Source organism: Lacerta agilis, chromosome 7, assembly GCF_009819535.1.
Source record: "Lacerta agilis isolate rLacAgi1 chromosome 7, rLacAgi1.pri, whole genome shotgun sequence".
Lineage (NCBI taxonomy): Eukaryota > Metazoa > Chordata > Lepidosauria > Squamata > Lacertidae > Lacerta > Lacerta agilis.
Genome location: NC_046318.1, coordinates 33,554,289 through 33,572,732, shown reverse-complemented (window position 1 = coordinate 33,572,732; position 18,444 = coordinate 33,554,289). Strand labels below are relative to the sequence as shown.

The 18,444-nt window shown below is 42.8% G+C and overlaps 1 protein-coding gene across 2 annotated transcripts in view; it reads left to right on the top strand.

Annotated features, from left to right (window-relative positions):
• Positions 1-1,864: 1,864 nt before the first annotated feature.
• Positions 1,865-18,444, top strand: part of ZNF407 (zinc finger protein 407) — a 333,562-nt gene continuing 316,982 nt past the window's right edge. The window contains exon 1 of one of the 2 annotated variants that reach the window (XM_033154795.1): positions 1,865-2,003. The gene's annotated coding sequence lies outside the window, so the exon portion shown is untranslated. The remainder of the gene's footprint in view (positions 2,004-18,444) is intronic. The other variant, XM_033154794.1, reaches the window with a different exon arrangement.

Genomic DNA, 18,444 nt, shown 5'->3' with positions numbered 1-18,444 from the left:
CGCCCTGCAATAAAATGATTTTATTTTATTTTTTACATTTGGAGGTATCATTCATCCTTTTTTAACGTGCCTGTACAGAACTTTCTTGCTTCCTTAAGAACTCTGGACTCTCAGAAAGGAAAATGAATAAATACTGCCACCTGGATTTTCTAAATTTAAGATGACCCTCTATGTTTCTGTAAAAGATGTGCTACCCACAAATTACATCACATTCCTAAATGTTTTAAGTCTGTTTAAAAGTGCGCTTGCACCCTGTGCGACAGTGAAAGCTATTCATGTGCACTGTACACCCTCTGCTGGCTGCACACTTCTTTGCAGTATCTTTCCTAGATGTGGTAACTGCATACCGTACATGTGGCTCTCAAGTGCTTACCCATGTGGGCACAGACAGGATCCAGACCCGGTTAGTTTCAGCAAAATGATGGCTTCATGTACCTTCAGACCATATCCTGGGTCCATACTCTTTCTATAAGGGTGGCAGATGAAATTTTGAAACCTTGGGCACATTTTCACATTCCCAGGCAACAGACAATTGCATATTAGTGGCATATGGAGACAGTGGCTACCACTGCAAATCTGCAGGCTTACTAGTATTTTTTTTATTTATTCATCTGAAGTATTTTTATTTTGCTTTTCAGTCAAAGACTTCTTATAATAGTGTTTCATAATTCAGTGTTGTCCTACTATAATGACAGTGTTAAAGTTAAAAAAATAGCAAGGTGGCAATCAAACTAGTCACACAACATATAGAGCCTAACAAAAGTCACTGTAATTTCTAAAAGTCATATCCTTTTGGACATGAAGCAATTAATAAGTAGTAGAAGAATTTTGGATTTGATATCCCGCTTTTCACTACCCGAAGGAGTCTCAAAGCGGCTAACATTCTCCTTTCCCTTCCTCCCCCACAACAAACACTCTGTGAAGTGAGTGGGGCTGAGAGACTTCAGAGAAGTGTGACTGGCCCAAGGTCACCCAGCAGCTGCATGTGGAGGAGTGGAGACACGAACCCGGTTCCCCAGATTATGAGTCTACCACTCTTAATCACTACACCACACTGGCTCCCTAAGTAACCTAAGTATGTTTTTATACCCTAAGCATGTTTTTAAGCTTACATGCCTGCTTGGGGCTTATAATAAATAAATTACCACTGTATATTAGTATCTTTTGGGAGGGGGATTTTCAGTCAATTTCCCAAAACTGGAAGTTTTTCCCTACCCGGCCATTCTAAGTCCCTCATCCATTTTTTTTTTTGCTAGTTATGTCAAACTCTACCTCTTCACCAGTTAAACCAAGAACACTACTTTTTGTGTGTAGATATTTCACACTTTTGAGTTGTTTCGTGCCTAAACAATTCTGGTTTGTTAACACCTGCCGTGTTTACACACGGAACATACACAAGCATGGCATCTGGATATTGCCCCTTCCTTAATTTTGTTCTACTAGCAACTAAAGACTGCTTGGTAATGCAGGGCTTGAGCCCACTACCTACAGGGTTCGTTTCAGGATATTATTGCGCGCGCGCACAGTGAAACACCGGGGCCTCAGCTGAATCCCAGAGCCTGTTTTCGGTGTCGAGGTTCTCGCGGGGAGTCACGGTGGACAGGAGTGCCTCGGGGCATGTGCAGAGTGCATGTTTCACTTCAAGGGTACCGGCCACAACCCAGCCCCTTCACTCTTTTGGCTCCACGGAACGCGCAACTGAGGAAAGCGAGTTACCGCTAGGGCGCCTCTGAACGCGCCTGAGGGGAAGGGGAAGCGACCTCCACACGGCGCGCGGGGCCACTGAAGTACCGCTAAGGCCCTCGCTTCTTCAAAGGGAGTCACGCGCCGCTCGCGATGCAACTGCCGCCGTTGCATTCCATACATTTCCTGTCTTCCCTTCCCTCCGCCCCCCCGTACGACGTTACGCATCACGTTCCGACAGTGACGCACTTCGGCGAATCTACGGCACGCCACTTGTGACCAAGATCATCACAAGCGGAGGAGGACGGCGTCCCCATCCGGTGAGTAAAAACCAACGGTCAGTGGTCCCCTCGCTTCTGAGGGAGGCTTCTGCTTAAGGCTGTTGTAGGTGTTTATCCTTGAGGGCGCCCGGTCGTTCCTGGCTTTCTCCAGGCCTTTTCGCTTTCCCTAGGGCTTTTTGGGCCTCTGTGCCGCCGTCGTTTTTTCTCCCCCTTCCTCCTTTCGATAAGTGGGAGGGAGGGCAGGAAGCTCGTTTTGGGCCAATCAGTAACCGTCGGCGGGGCTGATGCTTGAGGAGGGAATTCCTGAGTGGTTGGGCATGGAGGGCGGGAAGACGGTTTCATATAGCGATTGGCTAACGCCTCAAGGCTTCTCATCCACTTTTTTTAAAAGAAAGGAACGGGGAGGGAAAAAAGTTTGTCCAGAGTGCGCATGCGGAAGCTATTCGTGTTCTGTGACTTCTTCGTGTTAACACTACGCATGTTCGTCGCGCGGCATCTTTTCAGGAGCGAGGGGGACTGGACGTTGCGCACGCGCCTTTTCGCTCGTGGCTTAAAAACCGTTCTTTCAGGGGGCTGTGATTGCGCTTGCGCGAGATCTTGTGTGTTTGCGGGTGAGCGATAAGGGACGCCTGAGCTCATTTTCCTAGGCCGAAGGAGGAGCGCACGCGCACTGCTGTAGCTCGCCAAGTATCCAGGCGCTGAGCGGGTGGCGGTTCCCTGTGGCATTCACTCTGCAGCAGAGGAAACGGTGTTGGCCCAGTAGAGAGGAAAAAAATCCAAAATCTGGGGCAAAAAAAATTATCTTAAGGGCCATACAAAATGACACAAGCTTCCGAGTTCATCAGAACTCTTCATCAGGCTGGCAGTTTTTATGTAAAAAAGAAAAGAAATCTGGGGCGGAGGAGAGCAGGCTGGAGACCTGAAAATGTTGGAAGATTCAGGACAGATAAAAAATAAAAACGATTCACATTTCGTGGCATTGTGGAGTTGGAAGGGTCATTTTGTCCAACCCCCCTGCAATGCATACTTAAACTAGAAATTGCTACCACAACAGGTAGCGACTTGGAACAGCTTTAAACAAATTACAGTAGTACCTTGGTTCTCAAACAGCTTAGTTGTCGAACAAATCAGCTGAATGCTGCAAACCCAAAAGTGAGTGTTCTGGTTTGCGGACATTTTTTGGAATCCGAACGTGTGACGCGGCTTCCGCTTGAGTGCAGGAAGCTCCTGCGGCCAATCGGAAGCTGCACCTTGGTTTTCGAACAGTTTCGGGAGTCAAACAAGCTCCCAGAACGGATTAAGTTTGAGAAGCAAGGTACCACTGCACACAAATTCATGGAGGAGATTGCTGCCAAGGACTGCTAGCCATTACAGGTAGATGGTTGGCTACATTGAGAACGGGGTGCTGGACCTGATGGGCCTTTGTTCTGATCCGGAGGAGCTCTTAGGTACTTGCGGGGGGGAAAGGTGGCATGATTTAGAAACCACAAGGTTGGCATTTAGTCACAGTCAAGATGGGATTGTAGGAAGAGAGCTCAGACTTGTATTGGGCTCTGCTTGGAGCTATGCAGATATTAGCTTGCACCCGAGGGCTGCTGGGATAAAGCAGTAAATAATGGCTGTTTATGAAGGCATGCAGTAACCCAGACTTCACATGACATCACAGTTTCAATCTAGCCCATGAAAACATAAGCTGCAATAAATGGGTTATTTTTAAAGTTTTAACAAGTGTCTTTGTTGTTTCTGGTGCTACATGCTAACACTAATCCAGGGATGAGGAACCCTTTTCAATTTGAGGTCCACATTCCTTTATAGACAGCCTTCTGAGAACCACATACCAGTGGTAGGTTGGGTCAGAGGCAAAAGTAAGCAAAGCAACAAATGTAACATTTTCCTTTGTACAGTAGGCTAGCTTGTATTTACCCACACCACTGTATTCCATCAAGGTAAGTAAGAACACTAATTTATTAGACTTCAAGAACATATTCCAGCCAGATAAAATCACTTGGGGTGTGAAGCAGGCGTGTGTTCTGGGGAGAGTTCCAAGGGCCTTTGAGGGCCAAATTTTCCCCTGGGCGTGAGATTCCTTGCCTCTGTGTAGCTCCTTGGGGTTGTATGCCACTAGAACTGTGAAGAGACAGCATGTGGTGCACATGCAAGAAATAAATGCAAGAATCAGATCCTCCATTTATAAATTTTGGGATATCTGCCTCTGTTCATAGCTGTTATTTCTGCTCATGGTAAACACATGCTTCAACAAGGGAAGCCACCAGGTTTTTAAGTTTCTGTATGGCGAAATGCTTGCTTCCAAAGAACCACATACGTTCACACTGGAGGCCGAAGTTGCACTGTATTCTAGAAGTGATGGTGGCTTTTTTAGTGTCTCTGGAAATCATGGTTACTGTAATGACTCAAGTTGGAAGAAATTTCACAAGAGTTGGGTTGGCTGGTAGAACTGAAATTGCATTCAATCCCCATTTCTTCTCTGAGGCTCCAGAATATTGTGCAAGACTTTGCATTTTGACAGTGAACCTTCTTTGCAACTAACTAGTTTGCTCTCAACTAGGTATTAAAACCAGGATTAGATCCTAGTTTAAATCTGTGGTTTGGGAAGAAACTATAGTTAGCAGAAACTGTTTACAGCTGTTTGGTTGTCATGGTCAGTCACAATTATATCTCATTAGGGCAGGAGAACCACAAGAGCCCTCAAGATGCTCTTGATCACACAAACTATGGTTTAGCAACCATATATGTGTGACCTTTGAACCTGGCCTTTGTATTGGTTATATATATACTGCTAAATTTGAGCTGTTCCTGTATGGACAGATCTGTTTCCAGAACAAATGTTTCCAAAACTCATGAATTCTTTAAATTTGAAATTTGTATGTGATAAGATTAGTTTGAAAAATACTTCAGGGGGGTTAAATGCTTGCCAGGGTGTAGAACTAGCTTCTTGTTTGGGGATTCTGTCTATGGACATACACATTACCCCCTGCCTCCGATATTGAAAGAATGTGTGATGGGGCCATGTGGAGTTGTCCCGCTACTGACAATGTGCACCACACACACCATTGTCATGTGTGTTGGAAATGCTGCCATGCTGTCACAAGTGTTCATCTGGCATAGGAAACAGCTCTGAATGTATAATGTTGCATACTCATAGAGCTCTTCCAGGACAAAGTGCTGCCTTTCAGAAATTTCCCCCAGACATAAATTCCACCTTTGAAATCCTGGTAATATCTGGGAAAATCCAGGCTTATGGCAGCCCTAGTAAATATGGTATATAGATACCCACAGATGTTTCCCACACCAGCTGAATGTGGGAAGTGTTTCTGCACTGTCTTCAGGATCTTATAGGCCTCTTGTGTTCCCTCCCTCCCACCGAACTAAACCATGATTTAAACTGGCTTAGCACTATGAAATCAATGTTTGCTCTTGGCTCATCGCTCATGCTTTGTTTGGCGGAAATTATCCTTGATCTTGGGTGTGGACATAGCACTTACTCAGGCTGTAGTGTGGAGGAAGAATGAAGTGCCCACAATTTCAGTAGCTTACACTGAGTAAGCTGCACCTTCTCATTTAGACCATAGTTTGTTATTAACTGAGGTTTAAAGTGACATGAGAACGAGGCCTTTATTGTTAATTTAAGAATAAGCTGCTGCAAAACAACAGTGGCATTAACCCCATCAAGACAAAAAACCAACCAGCAGTTCATCTGATATACCAGAAAGTATCCTTAACGTTTATTTTTTGTTTTGTTTTTAATAGGGATAACCTTGCATTGACACCCCCTTCTGTTCTTTCCATATTTTTAACTTTTAATTATTTACAAGTTGGAGGCTTGTAGATGATAAGCTAATGAAGACTTTTTCTTAAGGATGTTGTGCAGGATTGTTCTGAAATTATATCCTAGCTACCCTTATCTTATAATTTGAGGTGCCTATTTTGCAACTTCTCCTAAAGAGCAAAAGGGCAATTTGACCATCCAGTATTAATGAAAAGCACTGTTTTAACGAAGGGAAAGTAGATAACAGCTTTATGATAGTATTCTGAAAATTCAGCGCATACGGAGAGGACTGTCATTTCCCTTATATTAATTATCCTGATCCATTTCAGTGGTTAGTGATCTAGTTTTGGAACTGCTTTGGTTTCTCCGGTGAATAGTCTGCAATGGAAGAGGGAAAGGGAAATGTGTCCCCGTTGTCTTTATTGGATATTTCAGTGACTTTTGATACCATTAGCCACAGTATCTCTTAGATCACCTTGTGGAAAAGTAGCATTGTATAGTGGCTCCCTGGACTTTAAGGGAACACATATCTAAAATATGATACTGGAGTACTAGTACTCAACCTCTTGACCTTTGACCTGTGCAGTGCATCAAGGGTCTATTCAAAATGCTGATGATTACATTCAAAGCCCTATAGAATTTAGAATAACCTTTTTCCACATGAACTTTCCCCCTCATTGAGATAATTAGCAATGGTTTTCTTCTCTGTCCCACCACTATGCGTAGAAAACTGGTTAGAGGAAACTTGGAACAGAGTATTTTTTTGTAGCAGTGTCTAGGATTTGGAACTCTCTCCCATGAGTTACCCATCTGGCCCACATGTTGCAACTGTTTGGTTTTCTTGATGCTACTGTTTATTTTTCAACTTGCTTTATGTGATTATATTTTTCTGTGTTTGTTACTTTGATGTTTTGCTGTTCAGTTTCTTTGTTTTATATGTTGTACTGTATTTGCTTACTTTATGGCCATTGTTTTTATATTACGTTACAGCCTGCTTGGAAGGCCTTTGGAGAAAAATTAGCCTTTTAAAAATAATAACAATACCAGAGCTACCCCTTCCCACTGTTGGCTGACACTTTTGGGAAAAAGGGACTTGGGTGCTTGAATATACAGCAGTTGGAAGGACTGAGAAGCATCTTCCACTGTTTGCCTCATCAGAAATCTCCTCTCCCTGCTATTATTTCCTATTGAAATAGGGCACTTATTTCCCTCCTTCCTAGTCTTGCTATACAAATAAAAAGGGGAAGAGGCTGGCTTTGGTACTTTGATTCAACAAGGGGAATGATAGACTGAGGAGGAGGAAGTACATATGGGTTGACCATTGCACTGTATGCTTGGCAGGATTGAATATCTCTAGCCTTCTTTGCTGCTTTAGTCATGTTCAAAGAAGGGTGTGGTGGCTGCTTTCGGGGGTAACATATATATTGGCTCTGACACCAACCTCCACCCATTCAAGTGCACTATTTACAAATGGTAATATCTGAAAACATGGAAACCAGGGGTGGGTGGAGCAGGTGTCCTGACAAGGCTCCCTCCATGTGTTCATTTATACCTGCATGAATGATTGACTCAGGGTATCATTAGTAGAAGGTGTGGATGATGCTGTGCTTTTACTTTGTGAATGGAATGAGGGATGGGATATGAAGAGTTTGTATGCAACACTGAACATTAGAAACAGAAGGGGTAGGTTGTTCCCTCCCTAATAAAGTTCATTGTTCATAATAGTTCCACTTTAGTATTTTAATTGAATCAAATAAGTAGCCTTCAGTTATGATGAATATTCTAGAGGGGGCAAGATAACCAGCCCATCATATTTTTATTTGAAGTTCGCTTTTTGAACTTGCATTATATGCACACACTCAACCCCTGCAGTTAGAAATGCCACTGAAAGGATCCAAATAGAAGGAGACAGTTTGGTAACAAACCTCCCAGGGTTCATGAATTTTATTATCATATGCATGGAATTTTTGAATACTTGACAACTTTTTTCTTTCTTTCAAAAGGGTGAATATTATATGATCAGCATTAGTTGCTTGTCCTTGTGCCATAGCATTCTGAAACCTAGATAAAAAGCAAAGCATACGGTGGTTTGGAATATTTATTGTTCCATGCCCAAGCTGTTTTGTATGTAAAGTTGGGAGGTGTGGTTCTCTGAGGCAGAAGTATGGCAGGCACTGAGTTGCTGCTGATAATGGCAGCTCCAAGCCTAATTTTCTCCTCTTTACCTATAAAGCCTAATAGAAGTCACTATGAGGCTTAATGTGTTCCCAATGAGCACTTTGCTTTCTCACATCGTTGCTTGCCACTGGCAGGAGTGTGGGAACTCAAGAGCATAGGGATGCAGTGATATCAGTTTCCATCCAACATGTTTCCATTTCAGTGGTACCTCAGATTACAGACGCTTCAGGTTACAGACTCCGCTAACCCAGAAATAACGCTTCAGGTTAAGAACTTTGCTTCAGGATAAGAACAGAAATTGTGCTCTGGCGGCGCAGTGGCAGTGAGAAGTCCCATTAGCTAAAGTGGTGCTTCAAGTTAAGAACAGTTTCAGGTTAAGAACGGACGTCCAGAATGAATTAAGTTCTTAACCCGAGGTACCACTGTATAGTAAGGGTTTTTTCCATTTCGTTGCTGCTTATACTCTGCATCATGAATCATAATTCGTTTCAGGTTTTTCAGTAATGTTATTAATTACATAATATTTGCAGCTTTGCGGTGTGTGTGTGTGTGTGTGTGTGTGTTAAATCCAGTGCCAACAAATGCCTTTCGTGTTTGCATAAAGGAAATTTGGTTCTGACAATGAGCAAATATGCTAATAGTGGCAATATCTGTACCTGTTTCTGTTTCCATTGGAATTCCTGGACATCCCTCTCACAGCATGCATCATATGATTAGTTTTCAGTAGATGAAAAGAGGGAAGGGAGGTCTATACATAGGGGTTCTGTTTTTGATGACAGCCTCATGCCTGTTTAGTTCTTCACTATTTTTGGGAGGGACAGTATGCATTAATGGGAAGTTCCAAGCAGTTAGAACATTTGTTTCTTTGGTCGGGGACTGCAGTTGGTGGCTGTGTCTGGTTGAATGTGTGCAGGAGAACTTGGAAAGCACTTTGGCTTGGGACTGGTCTAGCATAATTTGATTTGCTGTACATCTGCTAGTACTTTCCTGCTTGCTTCTGTGCCCCAGGGATCAGTTTTCCTGGAGAGAAAAAAACCATTATCACAGTGGTCATTTCACAGTTTTAAATATTTCTTTTTTACAGTAATATTGTCACGTTTTACATGAGCACCAGCTAGTATTTCTTTGGCGTACAGATTTCATATTGAACTGATGGGCACATTGGGACTGCATAAATTAAACACACTGTGATGGTGTTTAGGATGTAGTAGACTTATTTTTAATTCAGTTTTAACATTTTTTTTCCAAAAGACTATTTTGCTGACCAGATTAGATCTATATTATGTGGAAGGGGGATACAGAAGCGTTACCAAGCTGAGGAGGGAAGGCAGAGATATCTCTGACAACTCCCCCCCCCACGCAATAAATGTTGTTTTATAAAACAAGATATTCAGGGTGTTGTAATTTGTCTAAGCCATCAGAATTGCCAAACGTGGGTAATTACATAATTTCACACTTTCCAGTAAAGTCAGACCCTGATTAAGCGGTTGACAGCCTGTGAGAGTGCATTCATTGACAGCTGATGTCTGTATTCCCTAAATTTGTAGTGATTGCAATCTGAGTGAAGAAGACATTGAGATTCAAGCCATTTACTCTGAATGAGACTCCTCTTTGACAAATGGGGAAAGTTCTGGGTTGTTTTTTTTTCCCAGACATGAAAATTTCAAATGCATAAATACTTTGCTGCTATCTTGCTTTCTGCTGATGCCAGGTCTTCTCAGTGTCTTCGGCTCTTGCTGTCTTTCATTGCACCTGCTGTTCTTCATAGTTATTTCATTCTTCTTTGCTGCGCTTTCTTCCCTCCATCTCCCTTTTACCCCCTTTAAACAGAACAATATGGTAATAGAAACCCTAATAGGAAGAAGGCACTGTTTAACTCGGTTGGAGTGCTACTAATCCAATTGCCAAACGCAACTACAGCACAGCATGCCTCTTAATTTTAAGTAAAATGGAAACTTCACTTTCTAAATTTACGGCACTGTACCACTTGTGTGAGTGAGCAGTACTATTCCATGATTCCCATTTATAGTGAATTACAGAAGGGTATGTGTTTGATAATTATTTTGTCTATTAAACATTTATATGTCACTCTTGGAGCAAAATGAGGTTTCCAAAGTATGTTAAATTAAAACACTTAAAAGCAACCAATAAAAGAATGCAATGAAAGGAAGAGCAATCTCTTTTCAGTTCTAGGTGAACACCTTTTTTTTTAATTTTCCCAGGTCTTTTTAGTTTTGGTTTTAGTGCTGTTTACAGCTAATAGATTGTTCTTCTTTCGTTAAATTCTTTTACTGGCTGATTTTAATTCTACTGTTAGCACACTTTGAGAACCACATTTTGGTTGAAGAGTGATGTGTATAAATGTTTACCTGGTGCTGAAATGATAACAACCCCTAGTTTCAGTGACAGTACCTCATCCAACAACACATGATTCAGTGGGGCTCTGGATGCAAATAAAGTGGCATCCAAATCACCAATAGACTTTGTATTCCCAGGATGTCCAAGATCAAGAAGACCCCTAACCACTTGGAAGAAGGTCCTCTGAACAGGTCTCCAAGGATGGTGGGAGAAAATGCTGCTGGTTTCCTGCCTCAGAGTTGGCTCAATAGACTTTTGCCTGTTTTGCATGGGATTCTCTTTGAGTTTTAAAGCCGCTTGGTTCTAGCTGTTGTTTTTTGCAACCCAGTTCCTTGATGTAACAAGGAGCCAGACAGACTGTGCCTCTTAGAAAATGACACTTAGGAATGCTAATGTCGAAGGCTTGTGACATATCTGTATCCCAACATATTGTGATGGCCTGGGATTCGGACTTGGATGCTGAACCTGAGGGATCCCAGCCTGCACAGGATTCCCCGCCTCCAGAACCAGCAGAGCTGGGGCTAGGGCCTGAGTCTGAAGGGTCCTCACCTGTGCTGGATCTTCAGGTATCTGCTGAGTCTGCTCTGGCTCCTGATGGGATGAAGGACCCATTGCCTGCAGGTGCTCCACTCTCAGCTCTGTCAGAGGAAGCTGAGGCTGCCCCTGGGTCCGGTAACCCACCAGCCTCTCCTGAGCTGCAGAGGCTCAGGGCAGAGAGGCAAAGAGAACTAAGTTCCTGCAGGAGAAGTGCTCGCCTCCAGGCCAGAAGGAGAAGCAAGTCACCAGAGGATCGGGGCCGCCCTATGCCTCTGGACAGATAAAAGCCGGCTAGCCCCAGCCCCAAGTTGTGTGAGCAACATAGTTGCTACCGTGTGCCTGCCTGTGTCCTTGTGCTTATGCCTGACCTGTACCCTGCCCTGCTTCCTGCCTTGCTCCCTGCTGGACTGACCCCCTGTTGGACTGCTGAACCTTGGACTGGACTTTGACCCTGCTTCTTGGACGAACCCCTGGTGTGTTCCTGACCTCTGACTACTCGGCTAGACCCATGGACTGTTACCTGACCCTGCCACCGCTCCATCCCAGGACTTAGTTGCTTCGCTGGACCCACCACTGTTGCCTGGGACTGCTGAGTTTCTGGTCTTCCCACCCGGAGTCCTCAGGGTCGGGCACCCCCGGGGCTAGCACACATATAGTCAAGGTTTCAACAGGAGTGCAACCATGCCAGCATAACTTCTAGGGCTTTGAAGGATCATTGATCTCTAAAGGTGGACCATTCTAATAGGTTCACCACCCTGCTGCAGAAAGAAGCTATAACAGCAAGTGAAAACCTCAGAAAAAGAAATGTGATCATGACAATCTCTCATTTCCCAATTGCTGTCCTCCTATCCCTACCAAAACACCAGCTATATCGTGTGGATCAGTTGCATAGACTGTATTGGGACAGCTCCTTGGCTGTCATGGAGACCATGAAGTCCTGAGCTGATTAAAAAAAAAAGGCATTCCCTGTGTCTAATAAATTATTTCCACTTGATAACTTTTATTCCTATGTATATTTCATGAGAGCCTTCTTTAAAATAATAATAATAATAATAATAATATTAATAATAATAATAATAATAATAATAATATCAGTCTCACCTGGTGAATACCATGCCTGGGAGGAGTTATCAGGTCAAATAGAAAAACTTCCACATGATAATCTATTCACTAGGGAAAATTCTGTTACTCCCAGATATATTTCACAGGCCTTGCTGTATCTCAGATCTTGCAAACTCATGCAATAGCAAAGTCTGACTTGTTGAGTTCTGTTTATCTCTGTTTCAAGCTTATCTTTTGACAGGACAGTACGATACAGATTGTTTCTGTATCCAGAAAGTCATGGACACCCCCTTTTTCTTTTTGCAATCTTGGTTTTAAAACTTCTCTAACATTTGCATTGATCATTTCACTTTAGCTGCCCAGAATACACATACAGCCTTTCTGCATTTGGGACTGCCATTTAAAATGTACTGTAATGGGCTCTGCATTTTTACTCTACAATACCTGATAAAATCACCTGAGGATGCCCTACAGAGATATTATCTGCCCCATAAACAAAAGTACAAAAATATATTTCCATATTGCTTCAAGGAGAAATAGTGGACCTCCTGGGAGGGGTGGCAGATCTACCACCTTTGCAATCTCTTCCTTCTCCTCTTCCTCCCCCCCCCCAACCTTCCAATGCTGATAATCACTTTCTCCTTTCATTCTGAGGCTGAACTTCACTATTTTCCTTCATTTCCAAGCTGTTCTTACACTCTGCTTTCATTCTTCACTCCTCCCTTTAATTCTGATGCTGATCTTCACTCTCCCTCCCCTCTCATCTCAACTGGCAGGAATGTATGTGCCATTTTCTGGTTTGCTTCAGGTACCAAAATGTCTTGGTCCGATCCTACATAGACTGTTACAGAAGTCTCTGTGCTTCTGTCAGAGAAATAATCTACAAAGGGAACAATATACTGTACTCCCAAACCAAGCCAGTTTGCAGGGTTGACCCTCTGTTAAGTTGTTCTGTCTTAAGGAGCAACCACTTAGCCCTGGCCCATGCGTTCTTATAGCACCAATTTGCTGGCCTCTTTGGAATCTTATAATCACTAGCGGTCCTTGTGCAGATACACTATCTGGGTTTCTTTTGCCTTTTAAATTTGATATGCAATGGCTGAGTTTGTGGTGGTGATCTTTTATTTTATCTTGTTCAAAAAAATGATGAGAATTTCCAAATTCAGCACATGCTAGCAAAACATTTGCGTTTCAGTGTCTATGTAAGACCATAGTGTGACAGTCACAGGTACAGAAAGCTAGGTACACATTCAGTGTATGCCTCTAAGCTGTACACAATGGGGGGAAAGGGAATGAATTTTGTTACCTATTTAAAAGGTACATTTTGGAGACTATACCTCTAATTACCTTTGGACAATGTTGTTGCCAGGGTGGCTCTATCTGTCTGTAATATACTCATGATATGATTTGCTGTCAGAGAGCATGGCTACCCCACTTGAGTGTGCTAGAGGGCTGCAGTTTGTCCTTTAACCTTACCTTCATGATGATGAATAAAAGGGCACACAGTAGCAGTATACAAAATTGACATTTTTTTATTTCTAACTTCACTTGTCGTCTTTCTTGTAATTTGATACGTTTGCACTGCTGTGTTTAATGATCCCTTTCCTGGCTATGATGAATTGAAATAGCTCATACCAAACTGACCTATTATTCTCCATTAGTTCTTCCTTACTGGTAAGTTAGATACACCCTGGCTTCTCTCAGTAGATGTTGCCTTCTGGATAATGGAAGTGTCCTGGATGCAATTTAGCATGCATCTGTGGTTTTGTATCACAATAGCTGTGCAGCAACTTGATGCGGCACTGTTTGAAGTAAAATTTGCCCCCTTTAATTAACCCTTTAAGTGTGTTTGTAACTTTCACTGCACTGTTCTTTGGAGTTGTTGGCATCTGTCCGTCTCGAGAGGGGGCAAAGTCAAACCACTGAAGGACCACAGTGCCTGCTATGGATACAGAGGCCTCGTAACAGCTGCCTCCTGTGTTGTTTTTGTGGCGCTAGCAGCACCAAAGTAACTTCTCCAGGGTGCAATCCTGGGCAGTGTGTATGGAGGTCCTGGGCAGCCCAGATGACAAGACCCCCTTCTTGGCCTGGCTGATGTGATTCCAAAGGAAAGCAGAGCAATACATTTTGCACCAGCTTGGCTGCAGGAGTTGCTGGAAGGAGGCATACAAGATGCCATCCGACCATCTTAAGACTCCACTCCAGATTTGTGTAAGGTTTACTCCTTAGCTTTTTCTTCTTCCAAAGGCCGTGGAATATCCTAGTGCCTGGTTGTTGAGAAACCTAAACACTGAATTTAAGTAGCTAAGGACCTTTTTCGGGGGTGAAATGGTGTGGAGGGAGGGAAGGATAGGTAAAGGTAAAGGGACCCCTGACCATTAGGTGTAGTCGTGTCCGACTCTGGGGTTGTGGCGCTCATCTCATGTTACTGGCCATGGGAGCCGGTGTACAGCTTCTGGGTCATGTGGCCAGCATGACTAAACCGCTTCTGGCAAATCAGAGCAGCGCACGGAAATGCCGTCTACCTTCCCACCGGAGCGGTACCTATTTATCTACTTGCACTTTGACGTGCTTTCGAACTGCTAGGTAGGCAGAAGCTGGGACCGAGCAACGGGAGCTCAACCCGTCATGGGGATTCGAACCGCCGACCTTCTGATCAGCAAGCCCTAGGCTCTGTAGTTTAACCCACAGTGCCACCCGAAGGAAGGATATAGATAAACAAATTCCAAGTGGATACATTGATCTTCCCTAATGGAAACCTTTGTGTTCTTATTTATGTACACATCTGGTTTATTGTACCCTCTTTGGTCTTTAAGAGATTGTGTTGAAATTCAGATTGAGAACACTCCAGCAGCCAAGATTGTTTTCTCTTTAGGTGCCTCAAGAAGAAAACAGTTCCCAATGTAGTGGACCTGTGAAAACCTATTGTCCCACCAAGATGGCAGTCAGCTTATACCAGCACAACATTACTGTAGTAACATAGTTGGAATCCTGCACACGCTGAGCAGGAAAGTTGAGAAGAAGCTTCAAAATACAGGGACCATAGTAACTATGCAAATTGCTGCCAGTGTCTATTGAAATGCCGCTAATTCACACCAACCTTGTAGCAGCATACTACCCACGTTAGACATTTATTTATTTTATTACTTACTACATTTAAATCCTACCGTTTACACTCAACAGTGTGAATGCCATGACATCATCCTACCCTATCACAGACACAGTGCCCTCAGGCAGCAAAAGCACAGCCTCTTTCAGGAATCCCTGCTTTCAGAGGCTGAAATCCCCTAATACTGCTTCAACACACAGACCCCCAAATGGCCAGCAGTGTGGGATCTAGTTTCTTACCCTGGTTCAGAAACTTCAGATTGTTCATATTATTTATTACTTGGTGCACTGTGTACTCTGTCACTCTATTAGCCATATTTATACTGTACTATTAAGAACTGAGAGCATTGTATGGATGCTGATTATTGTCCTAAATGCCCAATCTTAAATAGATCAGCACAGAAAAAAGTCATACTGAGTTCAGAACATGCTTTCACGTAAGCACGCTTAGCATTTCAACCATAGCTTTTCTGTTTAGTAGCTTTTTCCTTCAGACTTTGTCCAGTACAGTAGTTATTTTTCCCGTGACAAGATTGGTAATTTAAAAAAAAGGAAAGTTATAGGACAAGTGTACCAACACTTGGTATGAAGTGGAAATTTTACAACTGAGTTATAAATCCCAGAAGCAGTATGGTTTATAATAGGAATGTTAAAGGGAAAAATGGAGAGAGTGAAATAATACGTATGTAACCTTTCCCCCTCTTTTTAGTGAGTAGACCATTTAAACTAAATTAAGTAAAGGATGTAAATTCTGTTGTTTCAGTTTTTAATATTTCATGACTGATTTTATAGATAAAATTACATTTAACAATAAATATGAAGAAGAATTAATATGGCCTGTTCTGGTTTGATATGGAACAGCAAATCCCATTTCTCCTCAGCTGTAAAGAAAATTCATTATTATGTCCTGGATTGTAAGAGATGGCTTCATTGTGATTAGTTACATTGATAATAAAACAACCTTTTAAAAAATGGTATGGTATACATGGGTTGTCATGTGTCTGTGTTTAATGTTTAATGGTACTGAATTTGTGCATTTGCTACCCTTTTCACAAATCTGTTGCATCCTTCTTGTATCCAAGCCCATTTTAAGTCATGCAAGTTATTTTAAAAAAAGAAAAGAAATGGCAATTTTATATTAAGCAACTAAGGGATATATAGTTTTAAGAGAGGCAGAATTAATACTGTGGGCTTATCTTGAATGGCTCAAGGGCAGATGCAGTGCTGGTTTGGGACAAATGATGGTTTGCAAATTGGGAATCAGTTTTGGGAACATGTGCATCATCGCCATCCCTCTCTGTAGCATGAATTCCTCCTTCCTTGCCTTGTCGAACCGCATGTAGAAATATGAGATCTGAAGACATATCTGGCTGCAGAGCTATTTCAGTCTTCCAAGCCTTGGCATGAGCGCTAGGGAAAAGGGAGAGAAACAGATTCTCAACCATATTATATTATTTCGGCAAATGAGGAGTGATGTAACCATGCTAACTGCATTAGTGTCTGGCACAAATGTGTGTCTTCTTAGCCAGAGCCCCTCCCTATCGTTTAAAAGTTGAGTCTCAGCCCAGGAGTTCCTCAGAGCTCTCACCTGTGGAGCAGAATGTGCTCCTTCGGGTCTCCCGTGTTTTCTGAGAAATATCAGGCAGTACCTGACCCTTGGCTGCTTCTGAAGAACCGGGCAGTGAAAGGCTAGATCGCAAATACAAGAATGGGGATTAAACCCAAACTGTGGTCACCCTCATTCTATTGGGGAGATAAAAGTGAAAACCATTTTCACATGAAATGTGCAAACATAAATGCTTTGAGCACGAAAGTCTGCATTACTTAAGCATGTACAACAGATTGTGTTTGAATTGAATGTAAACATTAAATATGTTTCAAAACACATTGTGGGAGCAGAGCTTGCGTTTTTAAGGTAGCGTTTAGTCAAAACCATTTATCTTGTGATGTCGCAGTATTTTAGTTTTTGTCCCCTTGTGTAAAGTGGCCACAAGGTGTCATCAGAATGCTTTTCTTATGCTGACTTCTTATTTCATGTGGCTTCCCCCCCCCTTTCCCCTTCAAACTTTTACAGCTACGCTAATAGTAAATCTAATGTGAAATTATACCCTTTTTTTCTTGAGGATATTGTTGCATTAAGCTTCCACTGAAATAACTTTAAAATTATGGCCTAATAGCCCAGTGCCTTAGGTACCTCTGCACCAAAGCAGTTCATTGCACAGGAGATAAACTTCCTAGCGCTTGCTTGAGCGGACAACTTCAGCCATGCTTGAACCCAACCACAGCTTTAGCTGCTGGAGCTGTCATCTCTGCTAAACCAAAAGTGCCCAGTATCTTTTCAAGGATGCCCTTGTGCTACGCAAGGGAAGTTAAGCTGCTCATCTTGGTTGGTGCCAGGTTTGAGGGAGCCCCAGGCAAGTATTTCCCCCCACTGGGAAATAAAGATAGCAGTGGCAGCGGCAGTTACTTTGCCCATTGCTTTGCTCTCGTCCGCCTGCAGCCTGGCCTCCAGGAATGGGTGGATACACTGGCAGCCCATTGTGTGGTACCCAGCACATGGCTTTAGTCACCTATGCTAGGTTGATTATCCCAGAACATCTCTGAGCTGGACCATAGTACTGCATCAGGGCAAAACAGCAGCAATTTTTGCTCAGCGCTTCTCTTCAGCACACCCAGTCCCGCCACCAAAAAAAGTTATATATATATGTCAGCTCTGGTAGGCCAACCAGAGCATCCTGGCTTTTGCTCCATCGTGCAAGGTAGCACAGAAGGCTGGAAAGGCTGTACTAGCTCCCTTGTGTGCTGGCCTTCACTAATTATGGTGGTATATCTAACAGAAGAGGAATAATGATTACAGACATAGTACAGCATTGGTTCGGGGAATTCGGGGAATAACACTCCAGTGCGGTTCACAGAGCACCCTTAGATCAAGTGCCCCCACAGCTCTTTTTGCAGCTAAAAGGATGTGCAGAGTTTTCTAAACTGAAGCCAGTGCTTAAAAGGGGAGATTGGTAGTAGGAGACAGCAAGATGTGTGACTAGAAAACCACCAAGTAATTTATCTGAAAACAGATACAAATGCAGGCAGCTGTGTTAGTCCATTAGAAATAATTGAAAGGGCAACAATAAGTGTAATACCTTTAGGACTTTTTTTAAAATAAAAAAGTAGGAAGCAACCCTTCTTTGGATAGATCACTACTTGTTTACTACCTGTAAGTTCTTTAGCTGGCCATACATTTTACTGGCAGTTTAAGTATTTTACTAGTGCTGTTCTTTCCATATTTCTTTATGTACTAGCACGGTTGCCTTCAATTTAGTTTTTGTTGTCTGCTCTGGAGAATTAGCCTTCCAGGAGGCAAATCCTAGAACTGGAAGAAGATAATGATCTTCTCGCATCTGTTTATATGCTTGGTCTGAAGAGAAGCCATGTGTGCCCCAACCACTGCAGAAT